Consider the following 17500-nt stretch of genomic DNA (forward strand, 5'->3'; position numbering starts at 1 on the left):
TCTCTTACTCTATACGTCAGTCTGGTCACTAATCTCCTTTAACCTTCCCTGGCCCCTGCGTGTGTGTGTGTGTGTGTGTGTGTGTGTGTGTGTGTGTGTGTGTGTGTGTGTGTGTGTGTGTGTGCGTTCAGCCAAGCGTTTGCCGCAGCGTGTGGTGATCCGTTTGTGTTCCGCCGAGCCGCAATCCTTCATCCTAAATTCTTATTCTGCGTAACGTTATCCATCCATCTCTTCTGGTGTTGTTAATTTATGTAAGTGCCCTCCTGGATGTAGTCTCTGGCTCCTCTTCCTCTTCTTCCTCTTCCTCCTCTTCCTCTTGCTCCTTCTCCTCATCCTCCTCCTTTTCTGCTTTTGCTTCTACTTTTACTTTTTTTACTTTTCTTCCTTTCTTTTTTCTTCTTTTCTTTTTCTTTTCTTCATCATTATCATATTCATTTTCCCTCCTCTTCCTCTTTCTCTTCCTCTTTTCCTCTTACTCCTCCTCCATCTCCTTCTCCTTTTCTGCTTGTGTTTCTGCTTTTACTTTTTTTTCTCTTCCTTTCTTATTTCTTATTTCTCTTCCTTTTTCCATCATCGCCATCATTATCGTCTTTGTTTTCATCACTCTTTTTAATCTTGTCCCTCTTCTTATTTTCCACTTCCTCTTCTACCTTTCGAAATTTCACGTTTTTTTTTTTCTCTCTCTCTCTTCATCTCCTCCTCCTCCTCCTCCTCCTCCTCCTCCTCCTCCTCCTTCCCTGTGCAGGCTACCAAAGTTTCCAGTTCACTCCTTCTGCCTGACTCGTTTCACTTCTCTCCCTTCATCATTTCTGCTTGATACGAGGCTCCGCTGCTCTCCGTCCCCAGTGAAGCTGTAAATGTTAGGTGTTCTGATCATGTTAGGTGTTTGGTGATAATGGGGATGTTTGGCTGTCCTGTTTGGTTTGGTTATGATAGGTTTGTGTTTTCTCTCCTGGCTGTGTCTCTGTGTCTGTCTCTCTGTCTCTGTCTCTCTGTTTCTGTGTTCTGTGTCTGTGTGTCTTTATCTCGGTTTCTTTCTCTGTCTCTCTGTCTCTCTCTGTCTCTCTCTCTCTCTCTCTCTCTCTCTCTCTCTCTCTCTCTCTCTCTCTCTCTCTCTCTCTCTCTCTCTCTCTCTCTCTCTCTCTCTAAAAAGTTACATTATTTTAGTCTTTTCATTAATCCTGCATCAGTTTCTCTTTCATTGTTTGTGTGTGTTTATCTTCCTATAATTGAACTCATGAAATAAGTACAATGATTCAATAGTTATGCTTCACCACATCGCATAATTAATTTTCCCTTCAGTTTGTTTGCGAAAAAGAGGAAAAACAAAACTCACAGTACACGCAAGGAAATCAATTATACCGTTCGTTTACCTTATTCCTTCCGTCTTTCTGTCTTCTTTTATCTCGCATCCCATTTTTTTCTCCTGGAACTCCACCTTCGCTGCCTTTCCATCCCAACTCTTCCCCCCCCCCAGCTCCGCCTGCGACCGTCTCCTCCAACCCACCCAACCACGTTTTCTCTCCTGCGTAAGCGTATTCATATCTCAGAAAACTCGTACCTTCGCCCGTTCCTTTCTCTCTTCTTCCTCTCCGTCCTTCAGTCAATTATGTCTCAAAATTTTCCTTCCTCATTTCTTTTCAACCTAAGTGTAGTCGTTCCTCCAAGAATTCCACCCTCCTTCCTTGTTCCTCCTCTCTTTTCCTACCTCCTCCTCTTCCTACCCCTCCTCTTCCTCCTCCTCCTCCTCCTCCTTCATCGGTGCCGCCACGCCTCCAAGAATGAAGTTCCCTCAAGTAAACAGGAGGAAGCAGGTCTCAAGTTGAGCCTCGTCTGTCTTCTCGCAGATTGGATGAGTGATCAAAGGAAGCTGTTGTGTCGGGACCTTAGCGTTGACGCGCGCACCTACACACACACACACACACACACACACACACACACACACACACACACACACACACACACACACACACACACACACACACACACACACACACACACACACACAGTGAATTCAAAGGCGTTCTCTATATGATTGTTTTGTCAGTATGTTTTTTTTCTTTTCGTGTGTGTGTGTGTGTGTGTGTGTGTGTGTGTGTGTGTGTGTGTGTGTGTGTGTGTGTGTGTGTGTGTGTGTGTGTGTGTGTGTGTGTGTGTGTGTGTGTGTGTGTGTGTGTGTGTGTGTGTGTGTGTGTGTGTGTGTCTCGTCCACACACACACACACACACACACACACACACACACACACACACACACACACACACACACACACACACATACACACACACGAGAGTGACTGACTGACTAACTGAGTAGCATCGGTATAAACTTTTGTGTCACTTTCCTCTCATTCTGACTACGCAGGTGACGGTGACGTGTGTGTGTGTGTGTGTGTGTGTGTGTGTGTGTGTGTGTGTGTGTGTGTGTGTGTGTGTGTGTGTGTGTGTGTAATACTTTCCTTTTATTATATTTTCTTCGTCCTTTTCAATATAGTTTTCTTTTTTCTTATATTTCTTCCTACCCGTCATGTTTCTTTTAGTTTTTTTTACATCTCCTCCCCCTCTTCCTCCTCCTCCTCCTCCTCCTCCTCCTCCTCCTCCTCCTCCTCCTCCTCCTCCTCCTCCTGCTCTCCTCTTCCTCTTCCTCTTCCTCCTCCTCCAAGGGAAGAGGCGGTATTTTTCCATTACGTCCCCACAAGATATATATCCATTTATTACTTCTTACGGCATTTTTTTTTTATCATTTATCCTTATTTTCCTTTTCTCAGATCTTTTTCTCTCGAAGGCTGAGATGTGGCAGAGAGAGAGAGAGAGAGAGAGAGAGAGAGAGAGAGAGAGAGAGAGAGAGAGAGAGAGAGAGAGAGAGAGAGAGAGAGAGAGAGAGAGACAGATAGAAGGAATGAGATGAAAGAGAGAATGAGGAGAAACGAGTGAGATTTATAGTGAGAGAAATGAAGAAAAGAGGAGAGAGGAATATAGTGAGAAGGAAGAGGGGAGGTGATGGAGAGAGGGGAAGAGAGGGGGGGGGGCAGGTGTCTAAAAGTGTGCAAGCCAACGCGATCTTCCTCTCTCACATGGCTGATGGACACCACCTTCACTTATTCATCCCGCAGCCCTCCACCGCTGCCACCTGCACCACTACAGCCACCAACACCACCACCACTACTACCACCACCATCACCATCACCATCATTTCTTCTCTTCCTACTTTTTCACCACTACCAACACCGTTACTTCTCCTCCTCCTTCTCCTCCTCCTCCTTTTCCTGAGAGGGTATTGAGACTTTACTAATATCTACAGCCACATTTTACCTATCACCGTTCATGCAGACTGGCAATCACTTTCCTATGACATTTAACACGACAAGCACCGACTAAGCCACACACGGGCGGATGAGCAAATCTAAACACATCTGCGGAAAAATACAATCATTTCTCCTTTAGTCTACTTCGTTCTTTGCTGCTTAACTCCTTCAGTACCGTGGCGCGTTTTCATAATCATTTTGCATAATATTCGGTGATTTTATACAGCTCCAGAAACATATGTGGGGGATTGAAATAGTGAAGACTCTGGCCATTAATCTTCTGACCTCCATAGAACCTTTCCTAATGCAGATGAAATGGTCTAATCCTACCCCAAATTCATGGCAAAAATGCATCCCAACACTGAAGGGATTAATTTGTAAAGAATGTCACGTCCACTTGCAAGCAGAACAGTCACATCGTTTTCTAATCAATCATCATCAAATCTTAGCGTGTGAATCCAGCAAAGATTGAGTCACGGCTATCCAATTGTGTTCAGAAAGAAATGGAAGAATGAATGCAGTTTGGAATAATTTCTTTTGTTGAAGAGTTATTTGTCATATCCAGAATATGAGAAAACTGAGACGAAAGTATCATGTAACCACGGACAGGGAGCGAGGACACGGGCGGGATCGATGTGGGACATATTTGCCTGAATGAATGATGCACGCCATGGTGATGCCACACAGGGAGAGAAAATATACTCAGATTTGATGGAATGCCCTTTGAACTATTGATTGGTAAGTATCATCCACACAGCCTTGTGCAGGATAGAATAGAGTATGATGTTTGGTCCATTTACTCTGAGAAATATGTATGGCGTACAGATCCGATCAAATAGTGAAGCCAGCCGATATTTTCTGTGCCTGACCTTTGGACGAGATCATATCAGCAGGGATTCTCGGAACAGATTTTTTCAATTTACTTTTCCCAAACATTCTGCACAAAATCTTACAAATCACGTTATATTTTTGTGAAGCCATCAATCTTTCAAAAACAAATCGTATATACTTGTTATGTATTTTTCAGGATCTGGAATGCATTACTTTAACCATTCTGGAATATCTAAATTTCATGAATTCAAGCAACACATTCTTCTCTCTCCATCATCGGCACCACATTTGTTACGAAAGCCTTCAACACTAATACCGCCTGACTATCCATTACTCAATACACAACACAGCTATCATTTCATCACAAGACTCTTCCATGACCATTATCTTGCTTCGCACTGTACTCAACCCCTTCAGTACCATGACACGTTTTCATATTCATTCAGCTTACTATTTGGTGATTTTTTTTCTACAGCTTCAGGAACTTATGTAGAGATTAAAATAGTGAAAATTCTGGCCATTAGTCTTCTACCCTCCAAGGACCCTCCCTAATGTCAATAATGTCTTCTAGTCATACCCAAAACTCAGGGTAAAGATGCGTTTCAGTACTGAAGAGGTTAATACAAATGGACTAAAACCACGAATTACTATATCAGGAAGTAACATTCATACCTCGTTGCCTTAATACTGATACACAGATCACTAGACTCTTTAGAATTTATAGATCTCACTCTCCTATTTCTCATTCGTGTTCTGATTAAAATATACAGACCTACTGACCCTAATTCAAGTCAGATTTTCAAATGTTACTCTTATGGGTCTATTTACGTTACTAATATTTATTTATCTATGACTAATTAAACTTGTATTGAGTTAACTTAGGAAGATTCAAAGTCGTGATTAGTTTCCGTTCAGTTTCAGTGCTGGCTGGGATCGTAAGTGGCTGCTCCTCCTGCTAACACACAACCTGCCTCCGCCACAGTTAATATCATTGCCGTCCTTCTCGTTTCCACCTCATGTTGTGCTCTTATTCCAGTGACCGGCCGCTTAGCACACCGATGAGATTTATTTTGTCTCCTACACATTCCTAAATCCTTACCATTGCTACTAAATGACACCTAAAACTAGATTAAGAAATAGAGTGGGGCGTGATAGGGAAGGGACTGTCTCTACACTTGTATTTTGTGACTAACTGAAGGATACCTGAGCAAAATCTGTGTTTTTCGTTGCAATCAGGAGCAAATTAGATGATAAGAGAATAATCAATAGTATTTACGGTCCAAAACTAAGAACATGTACAATACGATGCTAGTAGATTTAAATACATCTACAAAACGATGAATAACAATGCTTTATACTTAGGTGACTGAATACTAAGCCTTCAGATAATATAATCAACAAAATTACACCACTAATAGATTTAAATACATCTAGAAAGCAATAAATACAATGCTTTATACTTGGGTGACTGAATACTAAGCCTTTAATTAATAAAATCACCCAAATTAAACGTTTTTTTTTACATCATTTTCATCACCACAATAAGATAGACATAACAAGAAATCCAAACCATTTAATAATTTTCCTACTTCACGCCTGGAATTAGCACTTCGGTCGCTCGCCTGGTCACGGAGCCACCAGGACGACCCCAAAAGTAACCCCTACCTAGGAAACCCCAACGCCCACACACGCCTCACGCCCCACGCCCGACGTCCACCTGCCCGACCTACACACCTGGTGTACGGATAATGCCCCTGAATAATTGATCTAACGGGACTCCTTTAGATGTGGAGGATGAGGAGCAGGAGGAGGAGAAGGAGGAGGAGCAGGAGGAGGAGCAGGAGAAGGAGGTGGAGGATGATGAAGAGGAGGAGTTGGTTGCTTAAGTGATTATGTTGCCACTCGTCTTCATCTCTCTCTCTCTCTCTCTCTCTCTCTCTCTCTCTCTCTCTCTCTCTCTCTCTCTCTCTCTCTCTCTCTCTCTCTCTCTCTCTCTCTCTCTCTCTCTCTCTCTCTCTCTCTCTCTCTGTGTGTGTGTGTGTGTGTGTGTGTGTGTGTGTGTGTGTGTGTGTGTGTGTGTGTGTGTGTGTGTGTGTGTGTGTTTCCCTTTCACATTATGCATTCATGTAACTGTTTACATCTGTGTGTTTGGAAGACTGACAACCAGACAAACTGAGATGGACAGACAGACAGACAGACACCCAAAAATTATTAGAAATTCTATGAAACAAGGTGGCATCACACACACACACACACACACACACACACACACACACACACACACACACACACACACACACACACACACACACACACACACACACACACACACACACACACACACACACACACACACACACACACACACAACGAGCAGGTTCAGTCGACACAAATTGTCTTTTTGCATTTTCCTCATCCGATTTTTTTTTATTTTTTTTTTCACTCTCCCTTTTTGAGCTTTGACCGTATTAGTAAAAGTCGTCGTCGATCAGAGAGAGAGAGAGAGAGAGAGAGAGAGAGAGAGGATGGAAGGAAGGAAGGAAAGAAGAGAGAGAGAGAGAGAGAGAGAGAGAGAGAGAGAGAGAGAGAGAGAGAGAGAGAGAGAGAGAGAGAGAGAGAGAGAGAGAGAGAGAGAGAATGTGTGTGTGTGTGTGTGTGTGTGTGTGTGTGTGTGAATAGATAGATTGCAATTTCCCTTTGATACGTCACTATATTGAGAAAAAGTGAATATTTTATCAAAGAGCGTTAACGTAAAATGAATACCCACATCAATGTTTTCTTGGTTGTTTTTTGTTGTTGTTGTAGTTTCTTTATGTTGTATCGCGTGTCCTTTTTGTGTACTGTAGAATCTGCTGGTAGTGTCTTTTTTTTTTCTCTCTCCATTTCATTTTTACTTTTATTTATATAGTGTAGACTTTGTGAATGGGTTTTGGCAAGGAAAGGGAAGGACGGAGAGTTTTTGATTGGCAGTTGTTGTGATTCCCTTCTTTTTTTATGCATTTTTTTTTCTCTTGCCACGCTCTGAAGTAAAGGACGGAGGTGGAAGGGAGTGGAGAAAGGAGAGATACTATTCTTGTTAGCACTAATTGTACTACCTATACTCCTTTCACTGTTGCTGTACCTACTGCTGATAATGCTACTGCTGTTACTGCTACTGCTACTGCTACTACTATAGCTATTGCTACTGTTGCTGCTTCTTCTGCTGCTATTGCTACTATTACTGCTACTGATACTGTTACTTCTACTACTACTACTACTACTACTACTACTACTACTACTACTACTACTACTACTACTACTACTACTACTACTATTGTTGTTGTTACTGCTAGTGCTACTACTACTACTACTAATAATAATAATAATAATAATAATAATAATAATAATAATAATAATAGTAATAATAATAATAATAATAATAATAATAATAATAATAACAACAATAATAATAAAATACCTGCAAAAACAGCAACAGCAACAACAACAACAGCAGCAACAACTCTGTTACTACGTACTATTACTACCATTACTAAAACCTTCATCATTTCTGCTATTGGTACTGTTATTGGAGGCGGTGGTGGTGGTGGTGGTGGTGGTGGTGGTGGTGGTACAGATCAAAACGACCCCAGTCCCAAGGGAAGCGTGCTGTGATAAGCGAGTCTGTCTGTCACAACACGGTTCATTCACCCCAGTTCTGGTCCTGACGGCTCGCTAACCTTACTGATTGCAGTCTGCCTTTACGTACAATTATATTGGTAAACGTCGATTAAGGTTCACTTTCCCTTTTACTCTTGTTCGTAGGTCCCATCAACAAGGAATTCAGATCGCTGTGTTTGATGTGATGAGAACAAACTACATTGCCAAAACTGTGTGTTAGGATGGAGGACGCCAGGGAGGAAGTATTGTATGTCATCCACACTGCTATTGTTTACCTTTACTTATGCTTGTAGAAAGTCTTATCATCATCTCTATGGAAGGAAGATATTAGCGCTCTCTCTTTCATCTTTTCTACACTGCCATAACTGTGTGTTAGGATGGAGGACGCCAGGGAGGAAGTATTGTATGTCATCCACACTGCTATTGTTTACCTTTACTTATGCTTGTAGAAAATCTTATCATCATCTCTATGGAAGGAAGATATTAGCGCTTTCTCTTTCATCTTTTCTACATTGCCATAACTGTGTGTTAGGATGGAGGACGCCAGGGAGGAAGTATTGTATGTCATCCACACTGCTATTGTTTACCTCTACTTATGCAGGAATTGAACATGTAACTATCACCTCTATGGAAAGAAGACATTAGCGCTCTCTACCCCTTCTTTTTCAACCATCTTATTGTGTTACATCAGTTTTCTGCTCTCTTCTCCTTCTTTTCCAACAATGTTACCGTGTTCTATCAGTTTTCTGCTCTCTGATGGGAACAAACTACATTGCCAGGACTGTGTGTGTGTGATGGAGGACGCCAGAGAGGAAGCATTGTATCTCTTCCACACAGCTATTGACCAGTGTGTTTTATCTTTACTTCTGCTTGTAGAAAATTTTATCATCATCTCTATGGAAGGAAGATATTAGCGCTCTCTCTTCCATCTTTTCTAGATTGCCATAACTTGTATTATGCAGGAAATGTCACTATCACCTCTATAGAAAGACATTAGCGCTCTCTACCGCTTCTTTTTCAACCATCTTACTGTGTTATGTTAGTTTTCTGCTCTCTCTCTCTCTTCCTTATTTTTCAACAATCTTGCTGTCTTTTATCAGTTTTCTTTTCTCTACGCATTTCTTCTCCAACTATCTTTCTATGTTGTATCAGTTACCTGCTCTCTATCCCTTCCTTTTTCATCCATTTTACTATTACATTAGTTTTCTGCTCTCTCCTTTTTTTCCAACAATCTTACCGTGTTAGTTTTGTGCTCTCTCCATTCTCTCCAATCATCTTACGGTAATATATATGTTTGTTACTCTCTCTTACCCTTCTTTTCCAATAATGTTTTTGCGTTATATATATATTTTTTGCTCCATCCCTTCTTTTTCTCTTCAATTTTACTGTATTGTATTCATTTTCCGCTCTCTTTGCCTTAATTCCCAACAATCTTACTGTGTTATATAAATTTTCTGTACTCTTTCCTTTTCTCTTACTGTGTTCTATATGTTTTGCTTCTCTCTTCTTTCCCAGCAATATTGTGGCTTTTTATCCGTTTTCTGCTCTCTATCCCTTCTTTTCTAGTCATCTTACTGTGTTGTATGAGTTTTCTGCTTTCTATCCCCTCTGCTTTAACAATCTTACTGTGTTACATCATTTTTCTCTCTAACTCTCAAACACATTGATGAATTTGGATCATATATAGAAAGAGCTTGTATCAGACATTCCCCTAACGTTCGTCATTATAGTGAAGTGAAAACTAGAGGTGGTGAGGAAGCAGCGTAAGGCATTCAGTGTCATGCCAGGTGTTACAAGGGTGTTAGGATGCTGAAGTGTCAATGATCAGGCTGGTGGAGTTTTGACTGGTGGACTGGTTGGTGGTGGCGGTGAAGCGGGAAATACAAGTGGACACCAAGCAGCAGCGGATCTTGAAGTGGCAATTAAGGTGGTTCTCTTTTGACATTTCTATATTGATTAGTATTTTGGTTTTCTTGTATTTCACTCTTCTGGTCTCTCATCTTTTTTTTCTATTCAAAAATTTCTGTACTTTTTTTTTTTCCTGTTTCATCCACTCTCGCTGACAACCTCACTGCGTCCTTTCCTGCTTTTCGTCGCCATACATTTTTAGCACATTTGTATAAGTAGGAGTTATTTTCCGGGGGTTTTCTTTATCTCTTTAACCCTTTCGGTACTGGGACGCAGTTTTACCATGAGTTTTAAGTATGATTAGACGATTTTATTTACATTACGAAGTGTTTATGGAGGTGAGAAGATTAACAACCACAGTCTTCACTATTTTAATCCCCCACATAAGTTTCTGAAGCTGTATCAAATCACCAATTAGTAAGAAAAATAAATATAGAAATGTGTGGTTCTAAAGTGGTTGAGGCAAATATATGAATGAAAGAATGAAAGAAGAAAAAATAACATGGACTGAAGTGAATTCTTTTAGTAGATTTTCTGATGTATCTTAATGATTATGTACTGAAGAGAACAAGAATAAACTCACACACATCCACACTTCATCATACAACACTCACTGAAGGGGTTAAGGCGGAGGAGATCCAGTGGCCTCAATTTCACAGCTCCCTAGCAATGCCATCACTCACTCGGGCGTGTCCCCAGCAGCTTAGAGCGTCAGGAGAGTCGTTCACCTCGCCGCGGTAGTAGCAGCAGTGGTTGTGGCGTCACGTCTTAACATAATTATGTCCCTCACTTTACCATTTCTCATAAACACGAAACCTCTAAAACCTTCCCTGTCAATGTGATTTCCCCAACGTAAAGAGGCCTCCTGTGTTATTATTACTTCTCTTCCTTCACCTCTTTCTTCTTCTGCCTCTTCTTACTGTTACTACTATTACTACCACCGCTACTATTACTGCTGCTCGTGTTGTCATTACTATTAGCACTGCAACTCTCGCCACCTCGACACAGTTTTCCAGAAAGCACTGTTGTTATTACTTCTCTTCCACGTCCTTTTCTTTCTGCCTCCTCTAACTGTTACTACTATTACTACCACCGCTACTATTACTGCTGCTGATGCTGTCATTACTACTAGCATTGCAACTCTGACCCCCTCGGCACAGTTGTTCAGATAGCAGTGGTCCTTCCAGCCTTGTATTTTGTGCTTAGTTAGTCATCCTTTCTCCTCTTCCCCTCTCATCCCTTCATCTTTTCTTTTCATACTCATCAACTCCTTTCTGTCTCTTCCACTCTCCCTTCACACTTTTCTTGTTTTTTTTTTATTATTTTGTTTATTTTCTTTTTTTTTGTTGTCTTTACTTATCTCCATCCTCGTGTATTGTTTTCATACTCTTTTCCTTTTCCTCTTTCTCTCTGATCTTCTCTCTCTTCTCTCTCTCTCTCTCTCTCTCTCTCTCTCTCTCTCTCTCTCTCTCTCTCTCTCTCTCTCTCTCTCTCTCTCTCTCTCTCTCTCTCTCTCTCTCTCTCTCTCTCTTTCTTATCCTTCCTTGTCCTTTGACATTTTTATTCTATTTTATTGTTTTCATTTTCTTTATCATTATTTTCGATCGTCTCTCATCCTTCCCTTTTCTCCTCCTTCTCCTTCCCTTCTTTATCCGTTTCTTGCTCCCGCCGCATCTTCCATTTTTTAATCCCTTTCCTCTTTTTCAATGTTTCTCTTCCCTTCATTCTTCACCTTTCATCCCTTAGCCTCGTTCTTCCTTTATTTTCCTTCTTTCACTTCATCATCTTAAATTCTCTATCCCTTTTTCATATCCCAGTGTTCATTTATCTTTCTTCTTCCCTCATTTTCATTTTTTAGTGTCCCTTTTTTTCTATTCTCTTTTTCTTACTGATTTTTCATTAATCCCTTTATTCCTTCAGCGACTTGGTATAACTCGTTAGTGTTTTATTTTTCATCTCCTTATTTCGTCAGTCCAAAATGTTTAGATTCTTTACAGTTCCCTCTGCTCTGCTTCGCCTTTTATTTTTCTTCTGTGTCCTTCCTTGCCTCGCTGCGTCCCTCTCTCTCTCTCTCTTCGTCCCTCCCTCCTTCCCCATTCATTCTTAATCCTTCACCAGTCTCACTTCCGGGTCCCGTCTTCTGTGTCTATGTCTCTCCAACCTTTTTACTCATCTCTATTCACCTCCATCCTTTCTTCCTTCCTCAACCCCTTGTCTTCACTCACAGCTTCCCCTTCTTCTCCTCATCATCATCCTACTCCCCCTCCTCCTCCTCCTGCTTCTCCTCCTCCTCCATCTCTCCTGCTCCTCTTGCTCATGTGTACTAGCTCAACGGGCGCTGCCATCTGTGCCTCCATTTACGCCAAGCCGCCGTCATTGGAGTGATGAAACACGTCCTTCAGCCTCGCTCTAGACGCCCTCACTTAGTAACCTGCAAAACACATTGCCGCGTAATACAGGGAGACAACAGATATTATAAGACGTGGCGCCGTTCTCAAGTGTGATTTGAGTGTTTGGGTGCTTGGTGGTGGTGGTGGTGGTGGTGGTGGTGGTGGTGTTGTTTTGGGTCTTTTTCTTGCTTTTCTTTGGTATTTAGGCTTGTTCTTCCATTCACTTCATCTACTATTGTTAAGGTGTATTCTTATCTTTATCCTTCACCCTCTCCCTCCTTCTTCCTTCTTCCTTTGCTCTCCTCTCACACACCTTCCCTTCATCCTCTCACACCAAGCGCTCTTGACTCTCCTCACTCCCCTCTCTCCTTTCTCTTTTTTCGTCATCTTTCTCTTTAATTTTATCTCTTGTCGTTATCCTCCTCCTGTGTCTTCGTCCTTCTCCTCCTCTTCTTCCTCCTCCTCCTCCTCTTCTCCTCCTCCTCCTCCTCCTCCTCCTCCTCCTCCTCCTCCTCCTCCTCCTCCTCCTCCTCCTCCTCCTCCTCCTCCTCCTCCTCCTCCTTCTCCTCTTCCTCTTCAATAAACTCACTGAGAAGAGAGAGAGCGAGATCACTACTCAATCAGGGAAGCAACAGTTACAACTAGTACGTATTGCTTCTACTATTGCTACACACAGACACTGGTGGAACTCGCTGCCCGCCTACTGCTAGCTGAAGTAACTATGCGGGGGTTCCTGAGGCAGATGTAGCGCAGAAAACGAGGACGAAGCGCCACTGTCCTCATCCCATCAGACGTGTCAGGGCTGCGTTGGACAGTCTCGTTGGTTGAGATGTGTTTAGGGGGACGGGATGGAATGGAGAGGAAGGATGACTTGTAGCGCCAGGGAGCGAGTTTACAGTGGAAGGGAAGAAAGAGAGAGAGGGGGTTTACTAGTATATGAGGGAAATAAAGTGGAGTAAAGAGCGAGGGGATGAGAACTAGTGAAGGCAGGGAGTGAGTGGCTTGGCATTGGGAAAGAGATAGGAGCAGGGAGAGTACTGGATCGCATGAGGGAAGAAATGGAGAGGGAACGCCATAGTACTTAGTGAAGCAAGTCATTTGAAAAGCCTTGGTCCTTCTTCGTCACTATTTTCAAAGACCACATAGATGATTACACGGGTTTTCATGGATCTTTTTTCTTATTGGTGACTCAGAATACTTTTTAAAATCACTACCAGAATCATGAAAATATTCTGAAAAACCCAAGCAATTTCAATTAAAGCTCCTTAAACCCATCAGTACTGGGACACATTTTTTCCTTGAGATTTGTGAACCATTAGACCAGTTTATTGACATTAGGAACGGACTATGGAAGTTAGAAAATTAATGGCCGCAGTCTTCACCATTTTAATCCCCATATGAGTTTCGGAGGCTGTACAAAATCACCAAACAGTAAGCAGAATGAATAAAAAAAAATGTGTCATGGTACTGAAGGAGTTAATATTTTGTAACGTCGAAACATTTAAGAACTTGGACCTGAAGTGAAGTGAAGTGAAGTGAAGACTTAATAGAGAAATGAAGGTACTATTTCTATTAACTTCTTTCTCATTGGCTGATTGAGAAAACACCACAAGAAACAACAGATTTAGGGATTTTGACACCATGATCACAACTACCACCATCATTACAGTCACCACCACCTCCACCACCATCACAAACCACTACTATCACCGCCACCATCACCACCACCACCAGTCTCGGCTATTATAACTTTGCGTTCAAATAAAGAGTAGAAAATGTAGGAAGAAAAAATTTTACTCCACTTAAGTATTAATAGTTCAAAGGTACACACACACACACACACACACACACACACACACACACACACACACACACACACACACACACACACACACACACACACACACACACACACACAAACAAAGATGAAGCGCGTGGTATTCCAAAGGTGTGGGTCGGTTGCTCTCCACCACGCCTCGCAGCAGCCTCCCACGCAGCAGCGGCTCACTGACTCCTGCCTTAGTGTTCATAAGTCTCTCTCTCTCTCTCTCTCTCTCTCTCTCTCTCTCTCTCTCTCTCTCTCTCTCTCTCTGACGAAGCAACGACCACAAATTCACGACCACTGGTGTTGTTATGCTTCAGGGTCGAGTGATGGCGTTACTACTACTACTACTGCTTTTGGTGATGATGATGATGATGATGGTGATGATGATAGTGATGACGAGAGAAAGATGATGGGTGGAAATAAACAGATAAAGAAAAAAAGAAGAATCAAGTGTAATGAAAGTAAAAGAAATGATGCACATCTTACTGAAATCCTTAGTAGAAGAAATGAAGACTCTGAAGAGGAGGAACAAGATTTCACTTTGCAATTTACAATCCATTCTTGAACAGGTGCAATTAAAGTAAAAGAAAATATCCACATCTTACTGAAATTCTTAGTAGAGGAAATGAAGACGAAGAGGAAAAACAAGACTTCGCTCACCAATTTACAATCCATTCTTGAACACTCGCTGCATTTTTTACACTTCCCAAGGCCACGATGCTGATCACCTTGCAGACTATTGTTATGTTTTTAGCCATGAGGGAAAAATACCACATCATGTTTCATACCGCAGAGAGAGAGAGAGAGAGAGAGAGACAGAGAGAGAGCATCCTTAACAGCAAAAGACCCTGCTCTCTGACCTTTGCAGCACCATGAGAGAGAGAGAGAGAGAGAGAGAGAGAGAGAGAGAGAGAGAGAGAGAGAATAAAGTAACGAAATGAACATCTACCAAATAGTTTATGATAAGTTCAAACCGATGATAATTAACTTCAGGGAAATTTTCTTGCTACTCTCTCCGCCCAGGTGAAGTGAAGAGAAATGAAGAGAAGAGAAGAGAAGAGAAGAGAAGAGAAGAAGAGAAAAAAAATAGTGAAGAGAAGTGAAGCAAGACAAATTGAAGAGAAAGAAAATGAAGTGAAGAGAAGAGAAGAGAAGTGAATCAAAGTGAAGAGAAGAGAAAAGAAGTGAAGTACAGCAAAATTAAGCGAAGACAAGAGAACAAAAGAGAACAGAAGGGAAATTAAGTGAAAAGAAGTGAAGAGAAATGAAATGAAGTGAAGTGAGCAGAAGTGAGGCGGCGGATATTCGTACACGTTCACATCGCAGCGTAGGATTCTGGGGTTTTAAAAAGTTATCTTGTGCACTAAGCATTACGTTAAGTGCACGCGTGTATGTGTATGTGTACGTGTGTGTGTGTACGTGTGTGTGTGTGTGTGTGTGTGTGTGTGTGTGTGTGTGTGTGTGTGTGTGTGTGTGTGTGTGTGTGTGTGTGTGTGTGTACGTGAGCCACCGCGCTCCGAGTCTATCAGGTATTCCGACTGTGAGACTTAGAAGATAATGTAAGGCGCTTCTGAAGGAGGTTTTGGAGAGATGGAGAGCGCCGGGATGAAGTCAGAGCTGATAACAAGGCAGGGAGAGTGATGAGAGAGAGAGAGAGAGAGAGAGAGAGAGAGAGAGAGAGAGAGAGAGAGAGATACAGACAGATAGACAGAGAAAGTGAGAGAAACGAGAGAAGAACACAAAAATAGACAGACCGAGTTTACATCACGAAGAACCAAACAGAAACAGACACAGCAAGATGATAAACCAATATAGACACACACACACACACACACACACACACACACACACACACACACACACACACACACACACACACACACACACACACACACACACGACCGGTAGCTCAGTGGTTAGAGCGCTGGCTTCACAAGCCAGAGGACCAGGGTTTGATTCTCTGGCCGGGTGGAGATATTTGGGTGTGTCTCCTTTGACGTGTAGCCCCTGTTCACCTAGCAGTGAGTAGGTACGGGATGTAAATCGAGGAGTTGTGACCTTGTTGTCCCGGTGTGTGGTGTGTGCCTGGTGTGATCAGGCCTATCCGAAGATCGGAAATAATGAGCTCTGAGCTCGTTCCGTAGGGTAACGTCTGGCTGTCTCGTCAGAGACCGCAGCAGATCAAACAGTGAAACACACACACACACACACACACACACACACACACACACACACACACACACACACACACACACACACACACTCAAAAGACCCACCTGACGAAGAATAATATAGAAGAGACATAAGTATTAGAGTAACACGGCTTTTGGTTCTGTGGCGGGAGGAGGGTGGTGACGGAAACTGATGAATAATTACTGCTACTACTACTACTGGTGGTGGTGGTGGTGGTGGTGGTGGTGGTGGTGGTGGTGGTGGTGGTGGTGGTGTAGAAGGGAGCACAGTACAGCAACAGGTCGGTACTGGAGGTAAAAAAAAAAAAAAAAACGAGAATCAAAGCGGCTGCGAGTGTTGTGATTTATTTGTAAAGTCATTCATCAGATTATAAGCCGATTCGCTTCCTCCTCCTCCTCCTCCTCCTCCTCCTCCTCCTCCTCCTCCTCCTCCTCCTCCTCGTCTTCCTCCTATTCTTCCTCCTCCTCTTCTCCTTTTCCAGCCTCCAGCCGCTACAGGAGTTCAGTTGGCGCGGCTTTAAAAGAGAGGATGTCATGAGGTTGAGAGCAGTATGTCAGCAGTGTCTCTCTCTCTCTCTCTCTCTCTCTCTCTCTCTCTCTCTCTCTCTCTCTCTCTCTCTCTCTCTCTCTCTCTCACAAATAACTTTTACTCGTGTGTTTTCATTCTCCTTTCCTTGTCGTACTCGTCTTCTTTCTCCTCTTCTTTTCATCGTCTTCTTTTCTTTTTTTTCTTCTTCTTCTTCTTCTTTACCTTCTTTTCTGTCTTTTTCTTACATTCCTTCTTTCTTTCCTTTTCCTTCCATCCTTCTTTTCCTTTCTCTATTTTTCTTTTTCTCATTTCTCTCTTTCAATTTTCTCACTTTCCACTTCCTCTTCTTCCTCTTCTTCCTCTTTCTCCACCTCCTCCTCCTCCTCCTCCTCCTCCTCCTCCTCCTCCTCCTCCTCCTCCTCCTCCTCCTCCTCCTGTGAAATAAATCGTGTGGTGATCTTTACTTGTTAATCATGGTTCAATTTCACATGAACTTTCCTGAAATACCGTACTGTCACTTCGGAAGGTGTGTGTGTGTGTGTGTGTGTGTGTGTGTGTGTGTGTGTGTGTGTGTGTGTGTGTGTGTGTGTGTGTGTAGCAATATCCTGGTGTTTGCATGAGTCCCGTCTTTTACTGTCACTCCTTATCTTCACTCCATAACATTTCAGTTCTGGTTTGTTAGGAAAATAGATAAATACAAGAAATATAAGCTTCATTCCTCCATTACCTTGCCTATACTTCGCTCGTGATAAAGACAAAGTGAATGAGAGGCGAGTATTCTAAAGCTGCGTGAGGCTAAAAAAAAAAAAAAAGCATGAAAATGTAGTATATCAATTTTTTTTTTTTACTCCGGTAACTGAATGA

Source organism: Portunus trituberculatus, chromosome 41, assembly GCF_017591435.1.
Source record: "Portunus trituberculatus isolate SZX2019 chromosome 41, ASM1759143v1, whole genome shotgun sequence".
NCBI classification, from domain to species: domain Eukaryota; kingdom Metazoa; phylum Arthropoda; class Malacostraca; order Decapoda; family Portunidae; genus Portunus; species Portunus trituberculatus.